Below are 12,483 nucleotides of genomic sequence, written 5' to 3'. Positions count from 1 at the left end.
GAGGAATCACCTATTAACGCATATCCAGACTTCACACAAGAAGTGCAAAGAAAACGCAACTCATATGTTAAGGTTGAGCAACGCCTGCGCAAACTCAACATTAAATACGCATTACTTTTCCCCGCCAAGCTGAGAGTGACGTCAGATGATCATAACCACATATTTAACTCTCCGGAAGACGCCTGGACATGGCTGCATGCCAAAGGCCTTGCGAGCATGGTAGACTAAGCCGATAGAGAAGAGTGGTCGACCTTGACATCAAGGAAACGCTCAAAAAAGCGCACTAGAGCCCAACCGTCCGCCCAACAGGTAGCAGAGGAGAGAGCAAAAGTTCTGAAAGAAACTCCTCTGTTAACACAAAACACATTCGAAATAATAAGGGAGCTACCGGAGATAAGCTCGGACTCGGACACGTTCAGCTCTGTCTCCACTATAACGAACAATGCAAAAGGTCCAAGGATCACCCCTAGAGCGGCAGATGACCTCTGAACACGACCGAGAACACTGCTCATGCACTGCTGCTGGGGGGATGGAGGGCTGGACGTCCCGGAGTCCCCCTGAAGCTTCGGGGTAACCTGGAACACAAGCATCCTTCAAAAATGTGTATCTCAAGTACTCCTTTTCCCTTTACTCTCTATTTATGATCTTATGCGGGGGGAGGGTGCACATGTCCCGGGGCGACCGCTAACAATGGCGGACGTAGTCTGTGGTCTGATGTGAGCCCCACAAATGAGCCACATTAGGCAGTTATGATGACACCACCAAGGATATCCACAAGGATACAGGATTTTTCATATATAAACAAGTTAAGTAGTTTTATATCAGTAGATAAGAGTGAGTGGGGATTAGTTTGGGGGGGGGGTAGTTGTAAATCAACAAAAACACATAACACAGATCCACTACAAACATGCAGTCACTGCTGGTTCAAACAAATAGATCCAACAGCTTTCTCAGAGGCAGCGAATCAGAAGTCTAATGATCGAGATTGCGGAAAACGCACAGACGCACCCCACACTGCGCCATGGTAACACAAACTAAACGCAACAGCAATCAACCCGACATAATGACATGGAATGTGAGGGGGATGGGTACATTAAATAAGAGATCTCGTATTCATGCGCGCCTCAAGAGACTGGGAATACATATTGCTATCCTACAAGAAACACACTTATTGGAACCAGATTTGCAGGAAATACACGCGAAGTGGGGCGGACAATTGATAGGCACAACATACTCTGCGTTTGCACAGGGAGTACTGATATGGATCGCAAGAGGAGTCCCATATCACCAAACAGCACACAGAATAGACCCAGGGGGAAGATTCGTGGTGATGGAAGGCCAGCTAGACGGCAGACAACTTTCTATAGTCGGTATATATGCCCCAAATGGGGGCACAGCGGGATTCTTGGGTACCCTTACTCCGGCATTGTTAGCAAACCCATCAGCCCCGGCTGTATGGGCAGGGGATTTTAACAGTATACCAGACCCCATATTGGATAGAACCGGCGCCCCATCGTGCGCAGTAGCGAGGAAGAATATCTTAACCCATCTGCAACATTGGGTGGGCGACTTGAGGCTGTATGATATAGTGTGTACAAAACACCCCCTTCAAAAGGGAATACTCATTTTACTCGGCTCCACACAGAACACACACTAGAATAGACAACATCTGGGGCACCTTGGATATAGCCGCGCTGGTAATTGGAACGGAATATCTAGCGAGGACACTCTCGGACCACTCGCCGCTGAGAGTGTCACTTAGTTGGGGTAGGAGCCGGCAAGTGATCCCAACTTGGCGTCTACAAGTAGACGCGCTCCAAGACCAGGCACTTGTGGATACGTTAAATACCACAATTCGAGAGTTCTGAGAAATAAATGAACTAACGGCAAACACACGTGCGGTGGAATGTGACACCCATAAGGCAGTAGTCAGAGGGCAGTGCATTACTACAAGCTGGGGAGTAAGGCGCACACTACACACTGAAATTGGAAAATTGGAAAAGGAACTAAGATCAGCTGAAATAGCAAATGCGCGGGGGGATTCCCCATACACGACATTACAAGCAGCCCGCAGAAAGTATAATGAAGCAGACAATAGACTCCGTTACCATGATTATAACTACCACTTAACACTCTTGCAAACAGAGGGCGACAGGTTGGGTAAAATGCTGGCTTGGTTATTGCGAGAAGACAAACAACATTCTCCCATAGGCGCCATCCGGGTCGATGCTCACAACACGGTTACCACACAGGTAGAGATAAATGAAAAGTTCAGAGATTACTACAAGGATTTATACACTAAGCGCACCTCGTGCACAGTTACACAATTTGAGTCATTCCTGGGGGGGGCTCCCCCCTGCCGCAATTATCTCAAGCAGACAGGGATACACTAGAAGCACCTCTAACAACAGGGGAAATAGACTTAGTCTTATCACAGATGCCCAGAAACAATTCGCCGGGAACAGATGGCCTCCCAACAGAGTATTACTCCACGTTTTCGCCCCGCCTGAAACCCCAATTTTTGAAGGTGTTCAAGGAAGTGTGGGCTACTGAACGGTTGCCTCAGTCTCTGACGGAGGCTATGATAGTAGTACTCCCCAAACCGGGCCACGACCCCACGGACGTAAAATCCTACAGACCACGTTCACTCCTGAATTCCGACTGTAAGATACTGGGTAAAATATTGGCTAATAGACTCGCTCCCATCCTTCACTCTCATACACGAAGACCAAAATGGCTTCATCCCCAACAGAAACACCTTTTTAAACATCCGCAGACTCTTGAGTGTAATGGGAGAAACCCCCTCAGATGCATATGATGAAATGGTGCTGTCACTAGATATTGAAAAGGCGTTCGATACATTGGAATGGGATTTCCTCTGGACAACAATGAGGCAGATGGTAATAGGTCCCAACTATGTACGATGGGTCCACACACTATACACAAAACCACAAGCTAGAGTGAAGACAGGCGTGGTGATTTCCGAAAGTTTCCCTATAACAAGAGGTACGAGACAGGGCTGTCCCCTCTCTCCACTATTAATTGCAATTGCAATGGAGTCACTAGCAACTAAAGTGCGCTCCACGGCAGACGAATGGGGATTAACTAGGAACGAAACACATCACGCAATCTCGCTATATGCAGACGACGCTTTTATATACACTCGGAAAGGTGTGGAGTCGATACCCTCCATAATGACACTCCTAGCGGAGTTTGGTAGGATTTCTGGGCTGGCAGTAAACTGGGACAAATCGTGTGTGTTCCCACTGACTAGATGGCCACCAGAACGGCAGGAAAGGGTACCACGCGGGTGCCTGAAATGGTGCTTTGAAACATTTAAATACTTAGGGGTCCATATTTATTTGGGGGTAATTTGGGGAGAGCCCTAACCTCCATGAAGGGCTCTTTACGCTTTTGGAATAAACTCCCCCTCTCTCCACCGGGCAGGGTTGCGATCGCAAACATGTTGGTCTTGCCCAGACTACTGCATTACTTCACGGCTCTGCCAATTGTTCTCCCATGAAGCTTTTTCAACAACCTGAACACAATGCTGATACAGCTCATATGGGGGGGGGGGTAAGAGCGCGGGTGGCACTATCCACACTGCAGCGACCAGTGGAACTGGGCGGACTGGGGGCTACCAACTTAGAGCTGTATTACGCAGCGGCACAACTTCAATGGCTGCAGCACTGGCTCCACAGGCCGCTGACAGCTGAAGCTACATGGATGCAGACCCAGTTAAAAGGAGAACACTTGTTAACATGGCTATCACATAAGCACCCTAAAAACGAGCCTATCAATGCACTACTGGCTGTGGCACACGCTTGCTGGGGGAGATATGTCCAGAAGGGACAAGGTACAGTCCCATACACCCCGTACGTCCCACTGGAGCAGCAGAGGATCGCGCCGCACACATCATTAGTGTGGTCGGAGGCAGGTATACGACTGGCGGGTGATTGTTTTGAAGATGGTAAACTAATGACATTTGAGGCTATCCAGGCTCTCACGGATGTGAACCCTGGTCAATTCTTATCGTATTATACGATATGCCACGCAATTAAGAAAACATGGGGAATGGGTACTCTAGAGCCAGAGACTTCCCCCACAACACATCACATACTACAGGACGGCACCCAAACTAAAGCAATCTCCAACCTATACAAAATACTTAGCAAGTCTTCAGAACCCCACTTAGAAAGAGCTAGGGAAAGGTGGAACACGGTCCTCCCCACCCCGATCCTACAGGAGGACTGGCTGAAAGCACTGTCACACGTCCGGGGGGTATCAAGGAACCCTAGATTCCGCTACACCCAGTTTAATTTTTTACATCAGACGTATCTGTCTCCGGCCAGGCTGAAACGTATGTTTCCTGAAACGCCACCGACGTGTCCTAGATGCATGGAACCAGCTGCCCATTTTTACCACATGGTTTGGGAATGCCCCCGGGCGCAAACAGAATGGAACAGGGTGGTGAAGGAGCTATCAGAATGGACGGGACTAGAATTGGAAGTGGACCCTAGATCTTGCCTATTGGGTGGACAAGAACAAACAAGCACAGATATTTACATAAATTTGTGGATCTATCCTTCGCAATGTATAAAAGGTTGATAGCAATGCACTGGAAAGCCCCCAACGCTCCGGACCAGAAAGCTTGGCATGCCCTCACATTACGGTGGGCCCGCACAGAACACCAGGTGCTTATAAAAATGACACGAGAAGGTCAGACACACACGGGATGCAACACCTGGGAAACAATGGTAACCAAACTTGAAGCAAACAATTACGATAAACCTCCATGAAGGGGATTAGATAACACTAAATTGCACCTAACAGAAACACCCAGACACAACAACATAGGTCAAGATCAAGACAAGAAAACGGCTGCAGGGGCGCACACTCTCGCCCACATCTAGGAGGTACCATTTGGTAAAAACACACTCTCAAAGGAACATAAGAGAGGAAGCCGAGGAAATTAGGCATTCCCACTACCTACCCTCAATTAAGGCTAGGAAGCACACCTATGGCTTCCAGGGGGGCGCAGACACAAATAGCAAGTGCCACACCACAACCACAGAGAGAGCCTCTCTGACATCCAACAACAGAGCAACATCACGAACTAAGCAGCAGAAAATCATCACTGTAGGTATAAAATGGCAGTTAAGTGTGATAATGAGGGGGGGGGGGGGGGGGGGGGAGGTTGTGTGGTTTAAAAGTTAAGGTAACCAGATAAAAGTGACCCTGTAAGTATCTCTGAATACCGAATGTATTGTACATCTGCTTTATAAAAACTAATAAAAAAATATATCTTTTTTTTTTATGGAGAAAAAAAAAACTGAGAATCAAAAAAATATATTAGTGTTGCTTCTATGCATCTTCCCGTTCTGAGTCAATTTCACATGACAAATTGTTTTGTTCCATGAAAGTGGTTAACTGAGTGAAAACTGCCTATTCAACAAGTTTACATAAGACAAGCACGTTCAGCCTGGTAGAGTCCCTCTTAATTTACAATACTTATGACCGGAGTTGTTTTCATGTCACTTTAGGATTCAACCATTTGACAGAGGACTTAATGATCAATTAGGATTGATGTGAATATGTCTGAATGGTAATGAGCCGCTGGGAAACTAAATATGCTGGTGGCTTGAACATGGTAAGTGTTTTTTGTGTCAATATGTTGAATGAGTGCAGTGCAGTCTCATTTGGTATGGGAGGCTCTCAAGGAACACTTCTTGGTTCTAAGTTAGGTTAGAGGCTTACTTAATGAAGTACATTTCTAAGGTATCAGAATTTCTCAGTGTTTTTCATTAGCTCAAATGCTCAGTTACAGAATTTATTAGTGATTCTGAAGAATGTTTTGGCTGAGTATATAGCCTTCAACATGTGTTGTGCGCAGGAGGAACCACCTGGCCTTTCTGATGAAAGTTCAATCAATTCTATATTGCTTTTGCAGCCACTTTTAACATTAAGGTTAAATGTTTTTCTCCAAAGTATTTTTTTCATCTGGTTTCTTTTGTTCGTGGATTCCCCAGAGCTGATACAATGAATTCTCTTTCTGCAGTACTGTAAGTGTATGGTTGTCAGTTCGTCAACAAAGTCAAAGGGCCCTGGTTTCCGTTAATGGAACTATTTTATAGACCTTTCTAAACCTGGATTGGAAGCGGGGGTAGAGTTGCATTTTAGCACTGAATTTCCTACATGGGGCCAATACTTTTAGTTATATTATACAGGGAGTGCAGAATTATTAGGCAAGTTGTACTTTTGAGGATTAATTTTATTATTGAACAACAACCATGTTCTCAATGAACCCAAAAAACTCATTAATATCAAAGCTGAATATTTTTGGAAGTAGTTTTTAGTTTGTTTTTAGTTTTAGCTATGTTAGGGGGATATCTGTGTGTGCAGGTGACTATTACTGTGCATAATTATTAGGCAACTTAACAAAAAACAAATATATACCCATTTCAATTATTTATTATTACCAGTGAAACCAATATAACATCTCAACATTCACAAATATACATTTCTGACATTCAAAAACAAAACAAAAACAAATCAGTGACCAATATAGCCACCTTTCTTTGCAAGGACACTCAAAAGCCTGCCATCCATGGATTCTGTCAGTGTTTTGATCTGTTCACCATCAACATTGCGTGCAGCAGCAACCACAGCCTCCCAGACACTGTTCAGAGAGGTGTACTGTTTTCCCTCCTTGTAAATCTCACATTTGATGATGGACCACAGGTTCTCAATGGGGTTCAGATCAGGTGAACAAGGAGGCCATGTCATTAGATCTCCTTCTTTTATACCCTTTCTTGCCAGCCACGCTGTGGAGTACTTGGACGCGTGTGATGGAGCATTGTCCTGCATGAAAATCATGTTTTTCTTGAAGGATGCAGACTTCTTCCTGTACCACTGCTTGAAGAAGGTGTCTTCCAGGAACTGGCAGTAGGACTGGGAGTTGAGCTTGACCCCATCCTCAACCCGAAAAGGCCCCACAAGCTCATCTTTGATGATACCAGCCCAAACCAGTACTCCACCTCCACCTTGCTGGCGTCTGAGTCGGACTGGAGCTCTCTGCCCTTTACCAATCCAGCCACGGGCCCATCCATCTGGCCCATCAAGACTCACTCTCATTTCATCAGTCCATAAAACCTTAGAAAAATCAGTCTTGAGATATTTCTTGGCCCAGTCTTGACGTTTCAGCTTGTGTGTCTTGTTCAGTGGTGGTCGTCTTTCAGCCTTTCTTACCTTGGCCATGTCTCTGAGTATTGCACACCTTGTGCTTTTGGGCACTCCAGTGATGTTGCAGCTCTGAAATATGGCCAAACTGGTGGCAAGTGGCAGCTGCACGCTTGACTTTTCTCAGTTCATGGGCAGTTATTTTGCGCCTTGGTTTTTCCACACGCTTCTTGCGACCCTGTTGACTATTTTGAATGAAACGCTTGATTGTTCGATGATCACGCTTCAGAAGCTTTGCAATTTTAAGAGTGCTGCATCCCTCTGCAAGATATCTCACTATTTTTGACTTTTCTGAGCCTGTCAAGTCCTTCTTTTGACCCATTTTGCCAAAGGAAAGGAAGTTGCCTAATCATTATGCACACCTGATATAGGGTGTTGATGTCATTAGACCACACCCCTTCTCATTACAGAGATGCACATCACCTAATATGCTTAATTGGTAGTAGGCTTTCGAGCCTATACAGCTTGGAGTAAGACAACATGCATAAAGAGGATGATGTGGTCAAAATACTCATTTGCCTAATAATTCTGCACTCCCTGTAGTTTGTAGGTTTATCTGCCATGCAAATGTTCAGTGAAAAAAACGACAATATGGTAACCGCTCCACGCACCCAGAGACTAAGAGAGATTAATCTTATTGGGTCAAATATAGCATGAAGGCTTTGGCCAGCATAATGGTGAGCACGTGCGACAAACTGGTAGAGGCCAAGCACCTCAAAGTTAAAAAGAAGAAAGGAGTACTCGTTTACAGAACCAGATGCTGAGATCCCCTTGTATGCAGAAGTAGATAGAGTCACATTCCTAAAAGGTGAAGATCATACAATCCGATACAGACCGGGTAATTTCCAGAACCACTATTAGACCTTCACTAATCTTATATCACGATTTCCGAAGAGGGCTACAGAAGAGCCCAGTACTGCTTCATGGAGAATGGGACCCATAACTTTACCATATCCGGATTCCAATGCTGAAAAGTGACTTTTGAGGTTTGCTAGCAGGTTTTAACTAGGACTTTTGTTTTGCGGATGTATCTCACATTGATGAGCATGCATGCTAGCTGGGTTAAATAATGTTTGGGTGGGGTTGAAATAAGTGGTTGTTTGAATGTGATTGACAGGATCACTGGAATTGTGGCATGGGAGGTCCACATTATGTGGCAGGGTTGACTGAACTATGCAGTGAAAAATGGCAAATAATGTTGCATGATACAACACATTCTGATAGTAATATGTTATTATTTATTTTTAAACATGCCAACACTGTTTGTATGAATGTTACACCTCATTACTACCAGTTTAAACACTCACATTTTCATGAACTTTTGATCAGCTTGAGCTAGAAACATTTTTTTTAAACCTGCAGATTATGTAGCAAATGATGGATCACATGGCAAACACAAAATTAAGAGATTAATGCCACGGAATTACATACTTCCAGCTGCACTGTTGAGTACTGGAGTTCTGAAAGGAACAAATGCTGGCATTGTTACTGGAGTTTTGTATAGGGTACGTTGTAGGAAAGTCTAAATTCAATGAGAATTATTTTGGTTCAGACTTGTGCATTATCTCCTACATTAGTGGAGGAGCACATCCTTTGGCTTTTTGGAGCTCATGCTTCTGCTGTCACCCCAGCCGGATTAGTAACAGAAGTAGTTATCTTGGTCTACCGCACAGTACCTTCATATATGCAAGCCAGTTGGAGACTAATGGGTTTGATGTGCTTTTCACAATCAGGAAACATTCAATCACAAAGTGACATACACTTCATAGCTCAGATTCACCACACTACTAAAATACATTCCTGTCCTAACACTGCACAAGATCTGAAACTCCTGAACACCTACAAAAATACCCACTGAGCTGTGCCCCAGTCTCATCTACTCCATGCATCACCACCAAATACCATCATCATTTAGTGAGTAGTTTGATGTTCTAGTCGATAAGCATTCTTAATGCTCAGAAAATATATTTAGAATTTTTTTTTTTTTTTTTTTTTTTTTTTTTTTTTTTTTAACTGAACATGACGGTGTCTGTAACAAACGAGTGACTACAGTTTTAGTTGTCTTTTGGCAAGCTAATCAATCACATACTACCGACGTATGGTATATCACTGCTTAACTGACCCCATTGTAGCTAGATAAAGCCTCTTCATCTTCTGCTCACAATTTGGAAAATAACTCAGTTATGGTGTTATGTGCTTGCTGAAAGAATTACAGGCAAACTAGACGTGATCATGTCTACAATACTTGTTTACATTATCCAGTATATGTTCTTTACCCCATGTGTAGCGATCACACAATATTAGGGTGTAAAAGACAACATTTTTGATTATCGGCAGCATGAAAGGTGGGGGGAGCTTCTGTTCGATTTATTTTAATAAACTGAAGGAAAAAATAAAAAAAGTCCTTTACTATACCACCCACCATGCCCCAAGACCAAATCACACTTTACCTCATCTGGTTATTTTAAAGACTAGAAGCCAAAATGGACTCCAGGAATGCACATTAAACATCTGGTTTCTGTGGCGTTTCTTAAATCATCAAAATGAGCCACTATATTACAGAAGTGAGTGCCCAAGGTAAAACGTGAAAAAATGCATGTAGCAGACCAGTATCAACAGTTTGCAGGACTACACAAAAATAAATGTAAAAAGCAAAGACACAACCCTGTGACTAAATTTACTAGAGACTGAGTGATACACAGAAGCTGGCACCGTGTTAAAACAAAACTTCTGGGATGAAGCATTAAAAATAGCGCATGTCACGCTGCATTAATACACCCTTACTAAAACAATCATAACATATGATCAATATCTTGCACAGCAATGACAATTTGGCATCTTTGTTGGCCATCCGTTAGAAACTGATAGGAGTGTACTTGTGAACACATCCTTACCTTAATAAAGGGAGAGGGACACAGTTTCCTCAAAACATTAACATTAATTTAAAACTTAGTATAGGTTTTAGGACATTTGAAGAAAAAAAGGATATACACATTTTAAGTAAAACTGTATGCAATCCAACTGTCAAAAGGCTTATCTTCACCAGTGTCTTGCTTGTCAGTTATGTAATATATTTCAGTTACATGATGCAGCAGTTTAATACTCATATTTCAGAGCCACTAGCGCTAAAACCATATAATGGCATTGATGTGTTCTGTTTATACAAATATCAATCTCTCTCTGGTTCCAAACCAAGCCCCTTCCAACTTCCTCCTCTGTTAAACCCGAAAACAACTACCGGTTCTAAATAAAATGTCAGGAAGGTATGTCATCATAAAGGCAAAGATGTTAGTTTAGGCACTTTGGGAAGGAGCAATGGTTACAGCATCTTACATTGTCAATATTCTCTATACCCAATTCATTAGACACACCAAATTCTATATTTCCCAGTGTACTATTAGTAATGACTTCACATGTTTAAAAAAAAAAAAAAAAAAAAAAAAAGAAGGAGTTTTGGGAAATGAAAGGCTTCAATTACTTTGGAGAAAGCCATTTTTTTTTTTTAAATAAACATAGGAACTCAGGAATGTGGAATTCCTATTGCCCGGGACATATTATTTGGGGGCAAAGGCAACAATTTTCCATCGTTATTTTGGCCTTGGGACAAGAAGGCCCAACCCCCCCCTGCAGCATAAACCCTCTGGCTGCCAGTTTACAGAGAAGGAAACTGCCTGCAGTTTAGCTAATGTGTCCCCATATGTTAATGCTGTTCAAACTTGAGATTACGGCTCATTAATGAGAAGCCTTCATTAATAATGTGAGCGCTGTAAATAAATGTTTTAAGGTCACACTGCACTACAGTCAGTGGTTCCAGTAATAAAAATGTTTTAAATCATTTTTAAAAAGTGTACACACGTTTGAAAAGATTAACAATATGAGGATGAGTATAATGCTCCCAGAATGCTCTCGGATTAGACACAAATGTTTGCAGAAGCTTGTCAGAAAGAGTGGTGATTCTTTGCTTTTAAAATAAAATATTCAGAAAAAAAATGCAAGTAGGAAAAAAAAAGTTTCACTACTATGAAATTGTAGGTGCTATTTCTTTGAAGTGTCATTTAGTAAAATGTGTTGATGCATGCTAGTATGTCCCAAAAATATTCGTAATGGAAAATCAGTGTAACCATTTTCAACACGATTATGGGAAGCATGAAAATAAACTAGCACTGGCAAAGCCAACTGATCTGACATTTTTAGTGTCTTGATTTTGTCAATGCATTTCTTGTTTTGACATGGCTTTTGTTAACACTTTATTGTTGTGGGAGCTGCCAGGCCCTCAGCACTGTAACAAATACAGGCAAAAAAAAAAAAAGTTTTTGGTCTCAAAAAGCACACATTGCCACCAGTGGTATAACAAAGGCCCTGCATGCCCCTTTGCACTGCACCTGCCATAAGTGAGTCTTGGTGCGGGAGCCTCCATATTCTTTGCAGTGGGCCCCCTCCAATTTTGTTACGCTACTGATTGCCACAACACAATAGTTCCTGGTACTGAACAAAACTACTGTGTGCCAATATGCTCCTTGTAGAAGAGCAAAATGAGATCACTCACAGTAAAGCCAGCCGTTAGAGAGAGAAATAGAAGTTTGATAAAAAACAATACGGCTTTGTTAATGCCAAACCTTATTAGGGACACAATTCTTAAAGAAAGTCACAAAAGTGCAACCATGGTATATGTCTTTCAAATAGTGGCTTTCATGAATTCACAATAACTTACAGAAATAGACCAGGAAATCGTACTCCTAGAAAATATTTGTGAACTGTATTTTAGCACGAGCAAATATGCATGTTTAGATTTGCCCGTGTGAAAATCTATTGAGTGTTTACAAGTTCACTTTCCCTCCAGCCACTTTTTTCCCCTAACCCTGAAAGAAATTCAATTTCCAACCTTTTTCGTTATGGGAAAAGGTTAGAGGAGAGCTGGTGAAAATCCTTAAAACATGCAAGTTAGTAGGTTTGCAGACTCAAAAGCATTCCAGCCCTGGAACTACTGCTTACTGCTTCCTCCAGGTCCCAGTATGTAGATTTGCGGAATGGTGGCAAAATAAGGAAATTGCTAAATTGTAGGGATTGAAATTGAACGTGTTCAAGCTTACTATGGTTGTAGACCTGGCATAATCAGAAAGACTATTATCAGAGCTCCTACATAATGATACTGCTGCTATAATTTGTCGCCACACTACATGGCAACAAAGGGACAAGTAGATTTTTTTTTTTTTTTTTTACAGGACAAGTAGATTTAAGAAGCAA

At 42.6% G+C, this 12,483-nt stretch overlaps 1 protein-coding gene across 2 annotated transcripts in view; it reads right to left on the bottom strand.

Moving 5' to 3' along the window:
- The window catches only part of WDR5 (WD repeat domain 5), a 148,118-nt gene that overhangs the window by 133,359 nt on the left and 2,276 nt on the right, over positions 1-12,483 (bottom strand). The gene's annotated exons all lie outside the window — the stretch shown is intronic.

This window comes from Pleurodeles waltl, chromosome 6 (assembly GCF_031143425.1).
Source record: "Pleurodeles waltl isolate 20211129_DDA chromosome 6, aPleWal1.hap1.20221129, whole genome shotgun sequence".
Lineage (NCBI taxonomy): Eukaryota > Metazoa > Chordata > Amphibia > Caudata > Salamandridae > Pleurodeles > Pleurodeles waltl.
This window is presented reverse-complemented; position numbering and strand designations above follow the sequence as displayed.